Source organism: Stenella coeruleoalba (assembly GCF_951394435.1).
Source record: "Stenella coeruleoalba genome assembly, chromosome: 16".
In the NCBI taxonomy this organism is placed as follows: domain Eukaryota; kingdom Metazoa; phylum Chordata; class Mammalia; order Artiodactyla; family Delphinidae; genus Stenella; species Stenella coeruleoalba.
The window spans coordinates 70,588,972-70,602,123 of record NC_137162.1 but is presented as its reverse complement, the minus strand read 5'-3'; the positions used below and the strand labels follow the sequence as shown (position 1 = coordinate 70,602,123).

Below are 13,152 nucleotides of genomic sequence, written 5' to 3'. Positions count from 1 at the left end.
CCTTGGAGCCTCCCTTCCTTTGCTTTTTAAGTAATACTTTCTTTTTTTTGAGAATTAGTGTTCTATGAAACAAATGTTTAAAATTCAGTGTTTGATTTTTTTTTTAAGTTAGAGTGTGCTTTCTAGAAGAGAACATACTGATATAAACACAACTGACTGTCTGTCACCTTAATTTTGGTGGAACTGACTGGGTCAAGGTATGAACTCAAAGAACAATAATAACAAAAAACTCTGCCTAGGACTTCAGCCCATTATTTAACCTCATTAGCATCCTACTCTAATCACTTACAGAATTAAAGGTAAGAGGAAACTTGAATGGGACCTACCACAAATTCAGGGTCAGGATCCTTAGGCTTGGAAAGAGAGAAGTCAGCCAGCTAAGGAGAACAGCTTCATAGGGTGATGCTAATGGGCCCTGAAGTGCTAGCTTCTGTTTTTATGGATGGCTACTCTAACCAGTTAATTAGGTTAGATGAAGCCAGGACCTCTATTTCTTAAAAGGGAGCAGATGTCATTTGCCTATTTTTATCCAACATGATGATAAGTAACCTGGATTACAAATAATTTTCAAATAGCACTGGTCAGCGACCTCAGTAATTATAGGATTTGGGGAATGATTTTTAAAATGAAAGTGTACTGGATCAAAAATATGTGTATTAGTGGATAATATTTTTAGTCGTAGAGTCAGACACATGTCATAAAAAGCACTAATGAGGTATAGTTTGTATATTTACATCTATATCCTTATATAAGGATAGTAAGCTTACTATAAGCTTATAAACTAAGCTTATAGTAAGCTTAGTTTGCTATATTACTTAAATTAATATTTTTATATCATTTGTATCTTTCTTATAATCTTCTATCTGGCTAATCTCTTGAGTTCCTATAATGCACTTTCTTGAAATTTGAAATCATTTCTGAGAAACCCTTGGTAAATATCCTCATTGTTTGCTATGAAGTGAGCTCTGAGAACAGAGATATTGCACCACAAGCTGAGACTGAGTTTTTAATTCCTTCTTTAGAGATACTTCCCCTCTGGCAATTCTGCAGACACAAGCTAAAAAACAAGGTCATAATTTTGGAATCTTACAACTGTTATAAGGGACCCCAGAGGTCATTGACTTAATATTTATGCTTTCTCATTGTAATCGGTAATAATCATTTAAAAGATGCTTGTAGCCTGTATCATTATTTCTGATGAATTTTAAATATAGCAAGCAATATTCTAATTAATTAATCTCCATAATATTTATTTTCCTGCCTTTTGCATCATTTCTCCCCAGGCATCAGAAAAACATAAAAGAAGAGACGTCTACAGTTTATTTCATTCTCAGTTGTTTAACATGCTCGGCCCACCTACACCTCCCCCATCTCCAAAAAAAAGAGAGGATTTGAGCTAGCTTAGGGAAGAATGGCTCCCTAGCAAAAGCAGAATTAAGTTTGGCCATCAGACGCCCCCATGATCTGACCCTAACTTTGACCTCCAGTTGCAGCTCTCATGACTGTCTTGAAGTTTATATTCCAACCGCACTTAATCTCATGCAACTGACTCATTGTTGGGTCTTATTTCTCCCCCTGCAGGAATGGTCTCTCTTCCTACCCACGGCCTGCTTGTCCCTTGGCCTCGTGAACTCCCACTTGTCCTCTAAATCTCCCTAAGGAAGGTTAGGGACTTCCCTGGAGGTCCGGTGGTTAAGCTTCCTCACGTCCACTGCGGGGAGCGCGGGTTCAATCCCTGGTCGGGGAACTAACATCCCGCCATCCCACATGCCGTGTGGCAGTGCCAAAAAATAAAATTAAAAAACTCCCGAGCAAGAATTTGCTGACCTTCTTGGGTTGATAAGTGCCTTTTTCTGGGCTCTCATAATATCTCATGCAAAGATCCACCTTTGCAGTTTCTGTAATGCATTATGTTTATGTGGTTTTTTCCTCTCTGCTTGAAAAGGTGTGCATCTCATTCTTCGTGTCACCAGTTTGTAGCACAGTAGGTGCCCAATTAACGTTTACTGGGCTCATGAGTGCCATGTGTGATAATTACACAATAAAATATTTTGGAGTTGGGTAGGTAAACCCCACTAAAATGAGGATTAAAAAACAAAGCTATGTAACACAATGAAGAAGGTTTGAAGGACTGGAGATAGAAATCCTGAAGGCTTTAGTGGAGGATAATTGCTCTCTCGCATCAGTGAGGCATTGAAGTGTTCCATATCAATGAGTTTATCGTATATGCCCCAGTTGGTAAGTGACATGCTGAGTAGGATTAAGAAGTTGGCTCTATCCTTGCTCTCTTTACACCAACTTGTGTTGCCTTCGTGGTTCTCAGCTTTATTTCACATCTCAAATATAGGTTCTTTTTATTTGCATGTATTTCCAGGGTATACGGTGGGATACAATTTCTCTGGTTTACAGATTGGTTTGGAAAGTGGATGTGCTATAGGATAAATTAAATTCTGAATATGGTGGTAGAAAAGGACCAAAGACAAATTTTGCAAATTTACAGTTTGCTGTGAGTTGACCTTGGGATTATGCCGGATTTCAGGCTTTCTGCTCTAAGCCCCTTAAGGCAGGGACTGAGTTATATTAGTGTTACACTCTTAGGCTGTTCTCAGCAGCACAAAGTCAGTGCTTGATAAATGTTCAATGACTGACATGCTCATCCAACAACTCACACATCAAAGAATAATTTGTTAATTATTATTATCGTGATGTCTATATTTGTTTTCTGACTCGGAATCCCCAGTGTTTCCAATAAATATATTTATAGATAAAAGATGTTTTGCTGCTGATAGTATTTTATTCAAAGATAAAAGGTACGTTGACCCAAATTAATGACAGAAAGCCAAGAAAGTCAATTGGGGCTTTAAAAAATTCTCTTGCTTCCCTTACAAACACTTTGATCTTAAAGTATCATGCTGTCTGTAATCGCCTTACTTCTTAATCCCACTGACTGAAAATATCAATCTTCTAGCAGGTCCAAGTGGGATGTTTCTATGGAGGGGAAAGGGCAATAGAAAGGCAGGAACATAAACCAGATCTCTAGTCTTGAGCTCTCTCCTGACCTCCAAACTTGCATATACAAATTCTTAACTTGATTTTTCTACTTGGATGTCTAATAGTCGTTTGAAATTTCCCATTTCCAAAAATGAAACTTTTCATTTTCCCTCCTTCAGTAACTCAGGATCCTGCAGTCATCTGCCATCTCATCAACAGCTTCATCTTTCTCTCTGACCCCAAATCTTTACTCTTCCTCTACTCCTGTCTTCTCTCGAAACCATCTCTAAACCATCGGCAGCCCTGATAGCTTCTACCTTCAAATTAAATGAGAATCCGGCACTTCCTTGTCCCTCTGCAGCCACCATTCTTACCCAAGCCACCAACATCTCTCACCTGGACCACGCATTGGCTGCCCAACAAGTTTCCTGGCTTTACCTTTCCCCTCTGTTGTCTATTCTTAACACAACATCTCAATAATCCTTTTCCAGTGGAAGTCAAATCACATCTTATCTCTGCTCAAAAGCTTCCAGTAGCTTCCCATCTCATCCAGAGTAAAATTCAAAGTCGTTACCATAGGATATCAGCCCCTGGAGGATCTCCTTTTCTGTGGTGTCACTCCTGTCTTCTTCCTGTTCCTCAAACACAACATGCCCACTCCTGCCTCAGAGCTTTTGCATTGACCTTCCCTCTGTTAGAATGCTGTTCTTCAGATGTCCCCGTAGCTCACTCCCTAATTTGCATCATGTCTCAGGTGTTATTGCATTATTGAGGCTTTCTTTAAGCAATCCACCTAAAATAGCAACTCCTTCACCTCCATCACTCCCTGCCACCTTTACACTACATTTTTACTTCCTTTTATTATCTGTCATACAATATATTTACTAGCTTCTAAAAAAAAGTTATTGTCTATTTCCCTCCCTTAGAACATAAATTCTATTTGGTAATAATTTCTTTTTCTCTGTGCTTTATACTCACATCCAGAGCATTGGAGATAGCGGATGCCAGGTAAACATTCGTTGAGAAAATGAATGAGCTTGAAAATGATTAACAAAGAACGTCCTTGTCCATCAACTCACTTGCCCCTCCCTTTGAGCCCATGATAATAGTGGGTCAGGAATTCTTATTTCTGTGGTAGAAAAAGGAGAACCAAGAGTTCAAGAGTGTCTTTAGAATTCTTGCAGTTGCAGGGAACAAAGACCCACAAAATCTAGGAAAACAATAGAAAGCACTCCAAGTGTCATGACTTAGGGGGTCTTACAGAACCAGAGTGTAGAGGTGCAGACAGATGTCAAGTAGGGTCTCAGTGGAGGTGATGGGATGGGAACACTGCCAAGGTGACTCTGGCTTCTTTCCTAGGATGGCTTAAGAATACACAAGACTCAGTCTCCCTTTCCTGTATTGCCTCTTCTCTTCCTTTCGATCACATTATTTGCTACCTGCAGATCAACTTTTTCTGCTCTTTTGTCCACATGACAGAATGAAGCTTTCCATAGCTTACCTTTTGTCAACCCTGTTGGGGGAGAAAATCTGATGGGTAAGGTCTAGTTCGTGGTGGGTGAGGAGTGTGCAGACAGGATGGACATAGTTTCCCAGAGAAATGGCGATCATTTTGAGCTGGTCATAGACCCTTAAAAATATCTGTTAAGAAGTGGGAAAGGCATTTTCCCAAAGTAACACATCAAAGGAAAGTAGAGGCTGGACTTAAAGTGGGGTCTTCTCTTCCAAATCTTGTGCTTCTCAGACTTCTCCACACATACTCTTTAGTGAGTTACCCAAGAAGCTACTATATCCCTTTGATGATCATAAGCAAGAGTAGTTAGGCTTAAAAAAGAAAGACAAAATAGGGCCTTCCCTGGTGGTCCGGTGGGTAAGACTCCGCGCTCCCAATGCAGGGGCCCCGGCTTCGATCCCTGGTCGGGGAACTGGATCCCGTGTGCGTGCTGCAAATAAGAGTTCGCATGCCACAACTGTGACCTGGCACAGCCTAAATAAATAAATAAATATTTTTTTTAAAAGACAAAATAAAAAGGGCTTGGGAGAGAAAAAAATAGCATATAGGGATGGGAACTTTGGTATTCCGAGAGCCCAGCGCCAACTACCGTGCTGCTGGAAAGATGGCTGCAACACCAGGCAGCCACTCAGGCTGCTATTCGTATCCATGGTGCTGGAGAGTGTAGGGGTAGAGAAGTACGTGCTTCTTTTGTGTTGCCGGGGAGTGTGCCCAGTGGAGCATCAAGGGCACTGGTCTGGCATAATTCTACCACTGGTGAACGTAAGCCTGCCCTGTAAAATATTTATTCTTTAATTTTTATTTATTTATTTTTGCGGTACGCGGGCCTCTCACCGTTGCGGCCTCTCCCGTTGCGGAGCACAGGCTCCCGACGCTCAGGCTCAGCGGCCATGGCTCACAGGCCCAGCCGCTCCGCGGCATGTGGGATCTTCCCAGACCGGGGGTCGAACCCATGTCCCCCGCATCGGCAGGTGGACTCTCAACCACTGCGCCACCAGGGAAGCCCTTATTTTATCAAATTTATTTCAACTTCATTCCCTTCCAGAAAAAGAATGAAGGCAGCTCATGTACCCCTATTGGTTTATAAAAAATGTAATTTACTTTACTTTCTGCCCCCAGTTAATTTGGCCCCATTGTGTCCTTGCCCCAAATGCATGGAAATGTGACTTCACTATGGAAGAATCCATGTAAAAGGTGGTACACTATACTTTAATGTCAGAAAGGTGGATGAGTTGACATCGTATAATGGAGAGCGTATCACCCCTTTTACTAAGAGATGTAATAGCAGAAACAGTCTTGACTGTGGAAACTTCCATAATAACTGCTATGCTCATTTTTTATTGATGATGGATAAAAATTCTCATAATACTGATGCACAGTTACTTGCTGGAATATAGCTTCAGGCTGCCCCTAGGGCAGACTTTATTTATGCATTCCTACTTTCACTATTTGTAATGATAATGATGATAATAATATTATTAATAATAATAATAAATCAGTACTTTCTGAATTACAATAGGAACTAGAAGTTTCAGCTATTTTCACCTCAACCTACTCTGCTGAATCTTCTTTTAAAGATGTAATGCAAGAAAAACCATTATAATCCTCACCATTGTTCTGGTTGCTAATAGACCTGTGCAAATATTATTGTAGGCTTTTTAAAAATTATTAATTTATAAAGTGCCCTGAGCCTTACAGAATATGAGCAACTGAGCAGGCTGGGGCAATAAAGTTACATAAATCACTGTTAAGTTAATAGCATAAACCACAGTGACCCTACGGTGGCTCAGTACAGTAGTTTTGGAGAACAGGCACAATCAGGAATTTTTGAAAATCTAAAAAAGAAAGTATATTTTAAAATATGTAAATATGTCTGTTGATTTATAAAGGCAGTGTCAAATGGAGATTAATGGAGAGCCCAAAGAATCAGCAAAAACCAATAAGATCAGAATGATGTTTAAAATTCTTGTATAGTTTGATGATATTTTGATGACTTCAGAAATGTTCATCAGAGAATCAAATTGCAGTCAGGATAAAAAGGACAACTCACAAGTGATAATCACGCTTTCCCTGAACTGGGCTTGCAGCCCACCCAGACTTATGAAAATCCTCACTGCATTTATTGTTTGCATACTGTAGAGGATGCTGTTCTGAACACTGTGTACAGTGTAACTTTGTCAGGTGCAATGGGAGAAATTCCTGTCTGATCTTAGTACCAACCACTGTGGTACTTCTGAGTAATGGGTTTGTTTTTTATTTAGTGGGCCCTGGGAACTATGTGATTGACCACATTTCCCTTTTAATAATGGCAGTGAGAGAGCAGAATTCTCATTTATAGCCTTCCCATAGCAGTGTATATGTCCATATAGGAAGTGTTTTCTCATTATTTCTGAATCCACTTTATGTTACTATAACACGTTTTATTATGTTTAGTTAGCTTTATACATCTGGTTAGCTGCCTTACCTAAATCCTTACTGAAAAGAATGTGGGGCTTAGGGAGGAAGAGAAACGGGGAGAAAGTTGAAAATTTTAAACTTAGACATAAATATAATTTTCTATTACAAGTTATAAAATCTAATTTTTCTGTATTTACAAAAGAGGTAATTAAATTCATCTTAAGGGATTCATACCTCTAATGCTGAATAATAAATAACTTTGATAGTAAATATCAATTTTCATTTATACCACATTCATGGGTATAACCACATTAATCCACACTGAATATCACCTCAGAGTTTAATACTGTGGGATAGTTGCTTAATAGGTTTGTTCATCTCTGTTTCAATTTATTCATCTGCAAAATGGCAGTAATAGTGTGTAGGCTTGTTGAAGGCTACACATAAGCTTGAAGGCTTGTTGTGAGAATTAAAAAGAATCTCTGTGAAGAACAAGTCTTAACCTTCTTGTACCTCAGTGTTTTCATCTGTGAAAGGGGTATACAATAGTACCTATATCACAGCTAGGTTGTGAGGATTAATCAAGCAGGCATAGTAACATGTTTAGGAAAATTCCTAATACCGTATAAATCCTATTATTGTTGTTATTATTTCTTATATTTTTATTTTATTTTACTAATACCGTATAAATGCTATTATTATTGTTGTTATTCTTATATTTTTATAAGATATTTTCTTTTACTATTTATTTTATTTACTATTTATTTTATTTTACTATTTATTTTATTTTACTATTTTATTTTATTTACTATTTACTATTTATTTTACTATTTATTTTATTTTACTAATACCGTATAAATGCTATTATTATTGTTGTTATTATTTCTTACGTTTTTATTTTATTTTACAAAGGTTTTATAAATATCCAAAATTAATTTCCCCAACTTAAGGGTTGGAAATATTGCTTTACTGAAACTGAATCCATAGTAGGCTTCTTAAATGGGCTTAAAATGGCCGTTTTTAAAAAATCACACAGTGTGCCAGTGCCTCCGTGGGATTCTCTCTTTGTATTGGTCCTAAATACCATAAGATTAGCAACTGTAGAGTGGTGGTTCTCAACTGGGTGATTTTGATCCCCCCCACTCCCTAATGCTAAATAACTTTGATAGTAAACATCAGTGTTAATTTGTATCATGTTCAGGGTGCATTCGGCAGTGTCTGGAGTCATTTTGGTTGTTGCACCTGGAGGGGCTGTGCTCATGGCATCTAGTGAGTAGAGGCCAGAGAGGATGCTAAACATCCCAGAATACACAGGACAGGTCCCACAACCAAAAGTGACCTAGCCCTGAATGTCCATAGTACCGTGGTTGGAAACTCCTGGTATAGAGTTTCATGGCCAAAAATGGAATAACAGAAGGAATGGTTAGAGAACCGGTGGAAATCAGAATCTTTCTTACTTAGTTGCTGCTGTTTCTGCATTTCCCACCCCCAGATTTTAGCTTTCAATTTAGTTTTGTCAGAAGCCTAACAAATATGGTAAGAAAATTAGGGAATGTGACACGGTATAGTTTAAAGAGTCCTGCAGACTGCCATTGCCCACTTGCCTCTAAATGTACAAATAGTTCTATTTTCAAAAAGTAACTTGGACCCAAATTAAGAATCTCAGGAAGATCTGTCAGAGTCCACATCTAGCACACATCCTAGAGAAACTCTTGTGTGTGTGAGCCTGCGGGGCTGTGCAGAACAATATTTTGGTAATGGTGAAAAGTTAGAGACAATCTAAAGGGCCATCAAAAAGAAATGGATAGAGGAAATAAATTTAAAAGTAAGTGAACTAGATATGTATCAGAGTGGATAGAGGTCAAACGTAATTTGAGTAAAAAAAGCAAGTTGTAAAACAGCTCGTTGGGATACCACCATTTTAACAATCTTAAAAACAATATATCAACAGTTAGGATTGTGTTTGGTCGCATTCGAAGAAATTTAATGACAGTGGCTTAACCAAAAAGAGGTTTATAATTTTGTCCTGTAAGAGTTCAGCTGAAGGTGATCCAGATGAAGGTGGCTCTAAGGAGCCATCAGTCAGGTCCCACAAAGCGAGGGATGGGCCACTTGTACAATTAACCAGGTCTGGTGGTCCAGAAAGGGGATAGGGTATATAACATGTAAATATGTTTAATTAGTCCATCTCTGGTGGAGAGCTTGAAAATTGTTTTTAGGGGTCCTCAAACCTGCAACCAGGGTTCCTTCCCCAGAGCTCATTCTATCTTTCACTCTTTCATCCTCAAGATGACAAGATGAGAGCTTCCACCCCACACAGTTCATCCATGTGTCAGGTCCATAGAGAGAAAGGGTAGAAGATGAATCTGAACCTAGTCTGAATATACCCCCTCTTACCAAGAAAATGATGGTTTTTACAGAAGCCTCATCTTCTGAACTTCTGCTTCTACCTCCTTGGTCAAATCGAGGTCACGTCGTTCCCTACCCGCCCCTCCACTCTTTAGCTGCACCAGAGCCTGGGAGGGGTGAATGAATAGACTTCTTGATCTCTGCTTCCTGAACAAGAGCAGTGTCCTGACAGAAGGGAAGAGGGGAATGACAATGAGTAGGTGGGCGAACAGAATCGTCTGCCTCAAATAGTATAAAATGTTTAAAGATGGATAGTAAAGATGTAAAAACATGGTCTGGGAGAATATATCCCAAATTGATGAGAGTGTGTGCCTCTAGGGAGGGAGAAAGAATACCATTGAGTAGACGTACAAAGCAGATTTTTCCTTAATTCCTATTTTATTTATGTATTTAATATAAAAAATTTCTGAAGCAAATTTAATATTAAATTTTAAAAATCTGGGTCTTCGATGTATGAATCTTTTACTCTGTTCTTCTATGTAATTGTTCTAAGTTAAGGAAAAATCTCATAACTTTTGCCAGCCTACAAAATACTCGGGCTAGTGGTATGTATTCTTTTGTCTCAAGAGAAAGAGAGATATGAATGTATCTGCCCAAATAATGAGACAAGAGGGGACTGAGATGAAAATTCCAGGGAGCAGCATTCCCACCGGCCACAGAGCTGGACAGTTCTTGGAAGCTCTAACTCCCAAACTCATATTGCATACGGCTTCCCCCAGGTGCATACTCTGAAACAGTTAAACTAGGATTTAAGCAGGACCATGGGGAAATAATTTTAAGTATTCATGATTCATCTTGTTCTCAGTGAAAGTCAGCATAAAAGCTTGCATGTACAATGTTTCCAAATAGCTGACTGTCCTAACATTTTCTTTCATAAGAGATAGGTCACACAGGATACTCATACAAGAGGTACTTTTATGAAAGGCACTTTTATCCACCCCACCACCAAAAAAAAAAAAAAAAAGAAGTGTAATGAATTATTTTCCAAAGCTGATGGTTTCGGAGCATTCATTTTCATGAAAGTCAAAGTCACCGCCACTCAGTAATGAATTCCTTTTGGATGCAATTCAGACTTTCCAAGGTTACCAATTCAGGTTTTACAGAAAAAAATTATACTGGTCTGACAAGAGATATGCCTGGCAAGTTGAGGAACAAAAAGTTAAGGAAGCAGAAGACCCAGGATGAGGTGACTGGGCACCTCATGAGCACTTGAAGAACTTATTTTTGTGCCAAAGCAAAGAAGCCAGTTTAGAATAGGTTTCAATTTATGCAGATGAAGAAATCAGAGAAAGAAGAAAAAGGAAAACTTAGTGTTTTCGTTTCACGTTTACTTGCTGCAGACTCCTGACCCCCATGACTTAAAGTGCTTCTATGAAAGAGGAGGAGCTTGGAGGGGAAGGGAAGGGAAGAAGTCTGTGTCAGGGAAACTCAGAAGGTCTTCTGTAGAAGAATCCCACATCTTCCCTGTAACAGTGTCTTTTATTAATTTGCCTAAGAAAATATTGTAGGGGTTTCAGCATGGGAAGGAAGAAAAATGAGTTTTATTTTTCCTAGCTCCATTAAATATAGAAAAGGAGACAATAAACGAAAACAGTCTGGCATAATTAATCCCAGTACCACAGAAACAATGGCAAGACTTTTCTTTGAACCAATCTGCACAATATAAATCTCTCTTTGGGAAGAAGCCGTCAAATTACTTTAATATTCCTGAGGATTGAAACTGTTGGGAACAAACCAGTTTAGGGCCCAAAGAAATCGAGTGGTAATTAAATCCCATTCTGATCATTCTGACAGATATTGTTTTCACCTTCTGGAAGTGTCTGTGGACCCACTTCTGGGTACGGCAGGACAATTTTGCTGGTCAAAGCTAAGTTTGGAAAATTACAGACCAGTGGGAAAAAGCAAATCTATTTAGATGTTTTAAGTTGCTGCTCGCTGATGGGTAGAATCATTTCATCATGCATTCCTGCCTGGGGATCTGAACCTTTGGACTTGAGCCCCTGTTCAGACCCAAAGACATGATCTTTGCCAGTCTTCTGGGCACCCTGAATGCTCATTTCCTCATTTGTTTAAGGAAACAAAACTTGCATCTAGAGTGGTTGTGAGGATTAAAACAATTTATGTGAAAGCATTGCATAAACTCTAAAATGTTGAGCAAGGAAGATTATCCTAAGGGTATTACAGATACCATGTTATTGGCAGAAAACTTTAATTTTTAATTTAAAATGTTTAATTTTTGTTCTGTTGTATGTATTTTGCTTTTGTGCACAGGTCATTTTGGTCTTGATTGTGCCATTCGCTAGAGTAGAACTAGGACGCCCCTTCTCTTCTTCCACCTTTCATCTCTTCGCCTTCAAAGAGGTAAGGAGATCTAACATTCCTTCAAGCTCAAAGGCTCCAAGGTATGTGATTCAAAGTACAAATAAAGAGCAGAATCTGTCCTGAATAAAATCCTTGTGTAGGCAAATCTGAAAGGAGATCAACAGCGTGACACTAAGTGAAAGAGCATTTCTGAGGCACTCGAAACTGAAAACTAGAAATTATAGTAGTGGATGTTTGCTTTGGCTTCTCCAGGAAGTTGGAGAAATGAGGTCTGTATTCTTTGGAAGATTCTGATTGAAAAGAGGATTTTTATTAAGTTTTAGAAAAGCCATAAGGCAAGGATGAATTCTCTAATAGCTGCTCACACAGTTCCTGCACACTATCCCTTTCGAGGGACTGGAGCTTTGATGAATGTGGCTGTCACCCCCAGAGGTGTCATGCACCATATAACATGCACCCTGGATCCACACCGCGGTGTTTAGTCTTCTGTGGAAGAGCACAGAACACACAGATTCGAGGGGAAGCTGATTCTGCTTGGTGCTGATTTTACATGTGGGCAGGTAGGTGTGCAGTTTTAAAACACAAATTACCAGGATGCTAGAGATCACCGGCACTCAGGCTGTGAAGGGGCGCATGTGTGCAGCAGAGCCAGAGATGTCCGTGAGCTCAGTCAGGTCCGACTCCACAGTCTCGAAAGTAAAAGAAACAGCAGATCCAGAAAGACCAGCCATTGCCACTCATGCTTCTGACTCTCAAGGCAAAATAAACTGGGCTGAATGAACTTTTTTGTCACATCTGATTCAGCAGCATACCGCTTAATGGGCTGCTTCCCCAGAGAGAAATGGTGGACATCTGCTCTTAAATATGACTGACATTGACATTTTCAACTACCTTTTTCTCTAATGCTTTTTTTTTTTGCGGTACACGGGCCTCTCACTGTTGTGGCCTCTCCCGTTGCGGAGCACAGGCTCCGGACGCGCAGGCTCAGCGGCCATGGCTCACGGGCCCAGCCGCTCCGCGGCATGTGGGATCTTCCCGGACCGGGGGCACGAACCCATGTCCCCTGCATCGGCAGGCGGACTCTCAATCACTGCATCACCAGGGAAGCCCTCTCTAATGCTTTTATGCCATATATCGCTGAAGTATAATCTTAAATTTTTTGAAAAGTACTTGCAAAGAGTTAATGAAAGAGGTTGTAATCTTCAAGTAGAGATCAAGTATGTCTTCCTTCTAAGATTGTTTTTGCTGTGATGGAAATTGCTAGAATGTGATGGGCCCACGTAGTCTTCCTTTCAGCCCAGTGAATCTGTAAAAATAAATTTCACTGCTCCCTCACATGTGACAAATGAGCATCTTCTGTCCTGGACATGTACTGGGAACACACTTTAGATTGTTCTGTAGGTCCATATAGTGCTTTCAAGTCTTCCATGGTGCTTTCACATGAGCAGTGTCCCACTACTTTGAGCCTAGAAATATGCCTGAGTTCAGACAGAAGCCTCTTCAGAATAGCTGCATCCTTT

General features: G+C 39.6%; 1 long non-coding RNA gene across 1 annotated transcript in view; it reads left to right on the top strand.

Annotated features, from left to right (window-relative positions):
• Positions 1-13,152, top strand: part of LOC307175226 — a 479,060-nt gene that overhangs the window by 391,474 nt on the left and 74,434 nt on the right. The window contains exon 3 of the long non-coding RNA XR_013824268.1: positions 11,582-11,671. This is a non-coding gene — a long non-coding RNA (uncharacterized lncRNA). The remainder of the gene's footprint in view (positions 1-11,581; positions 11,672-13,152) is intronic.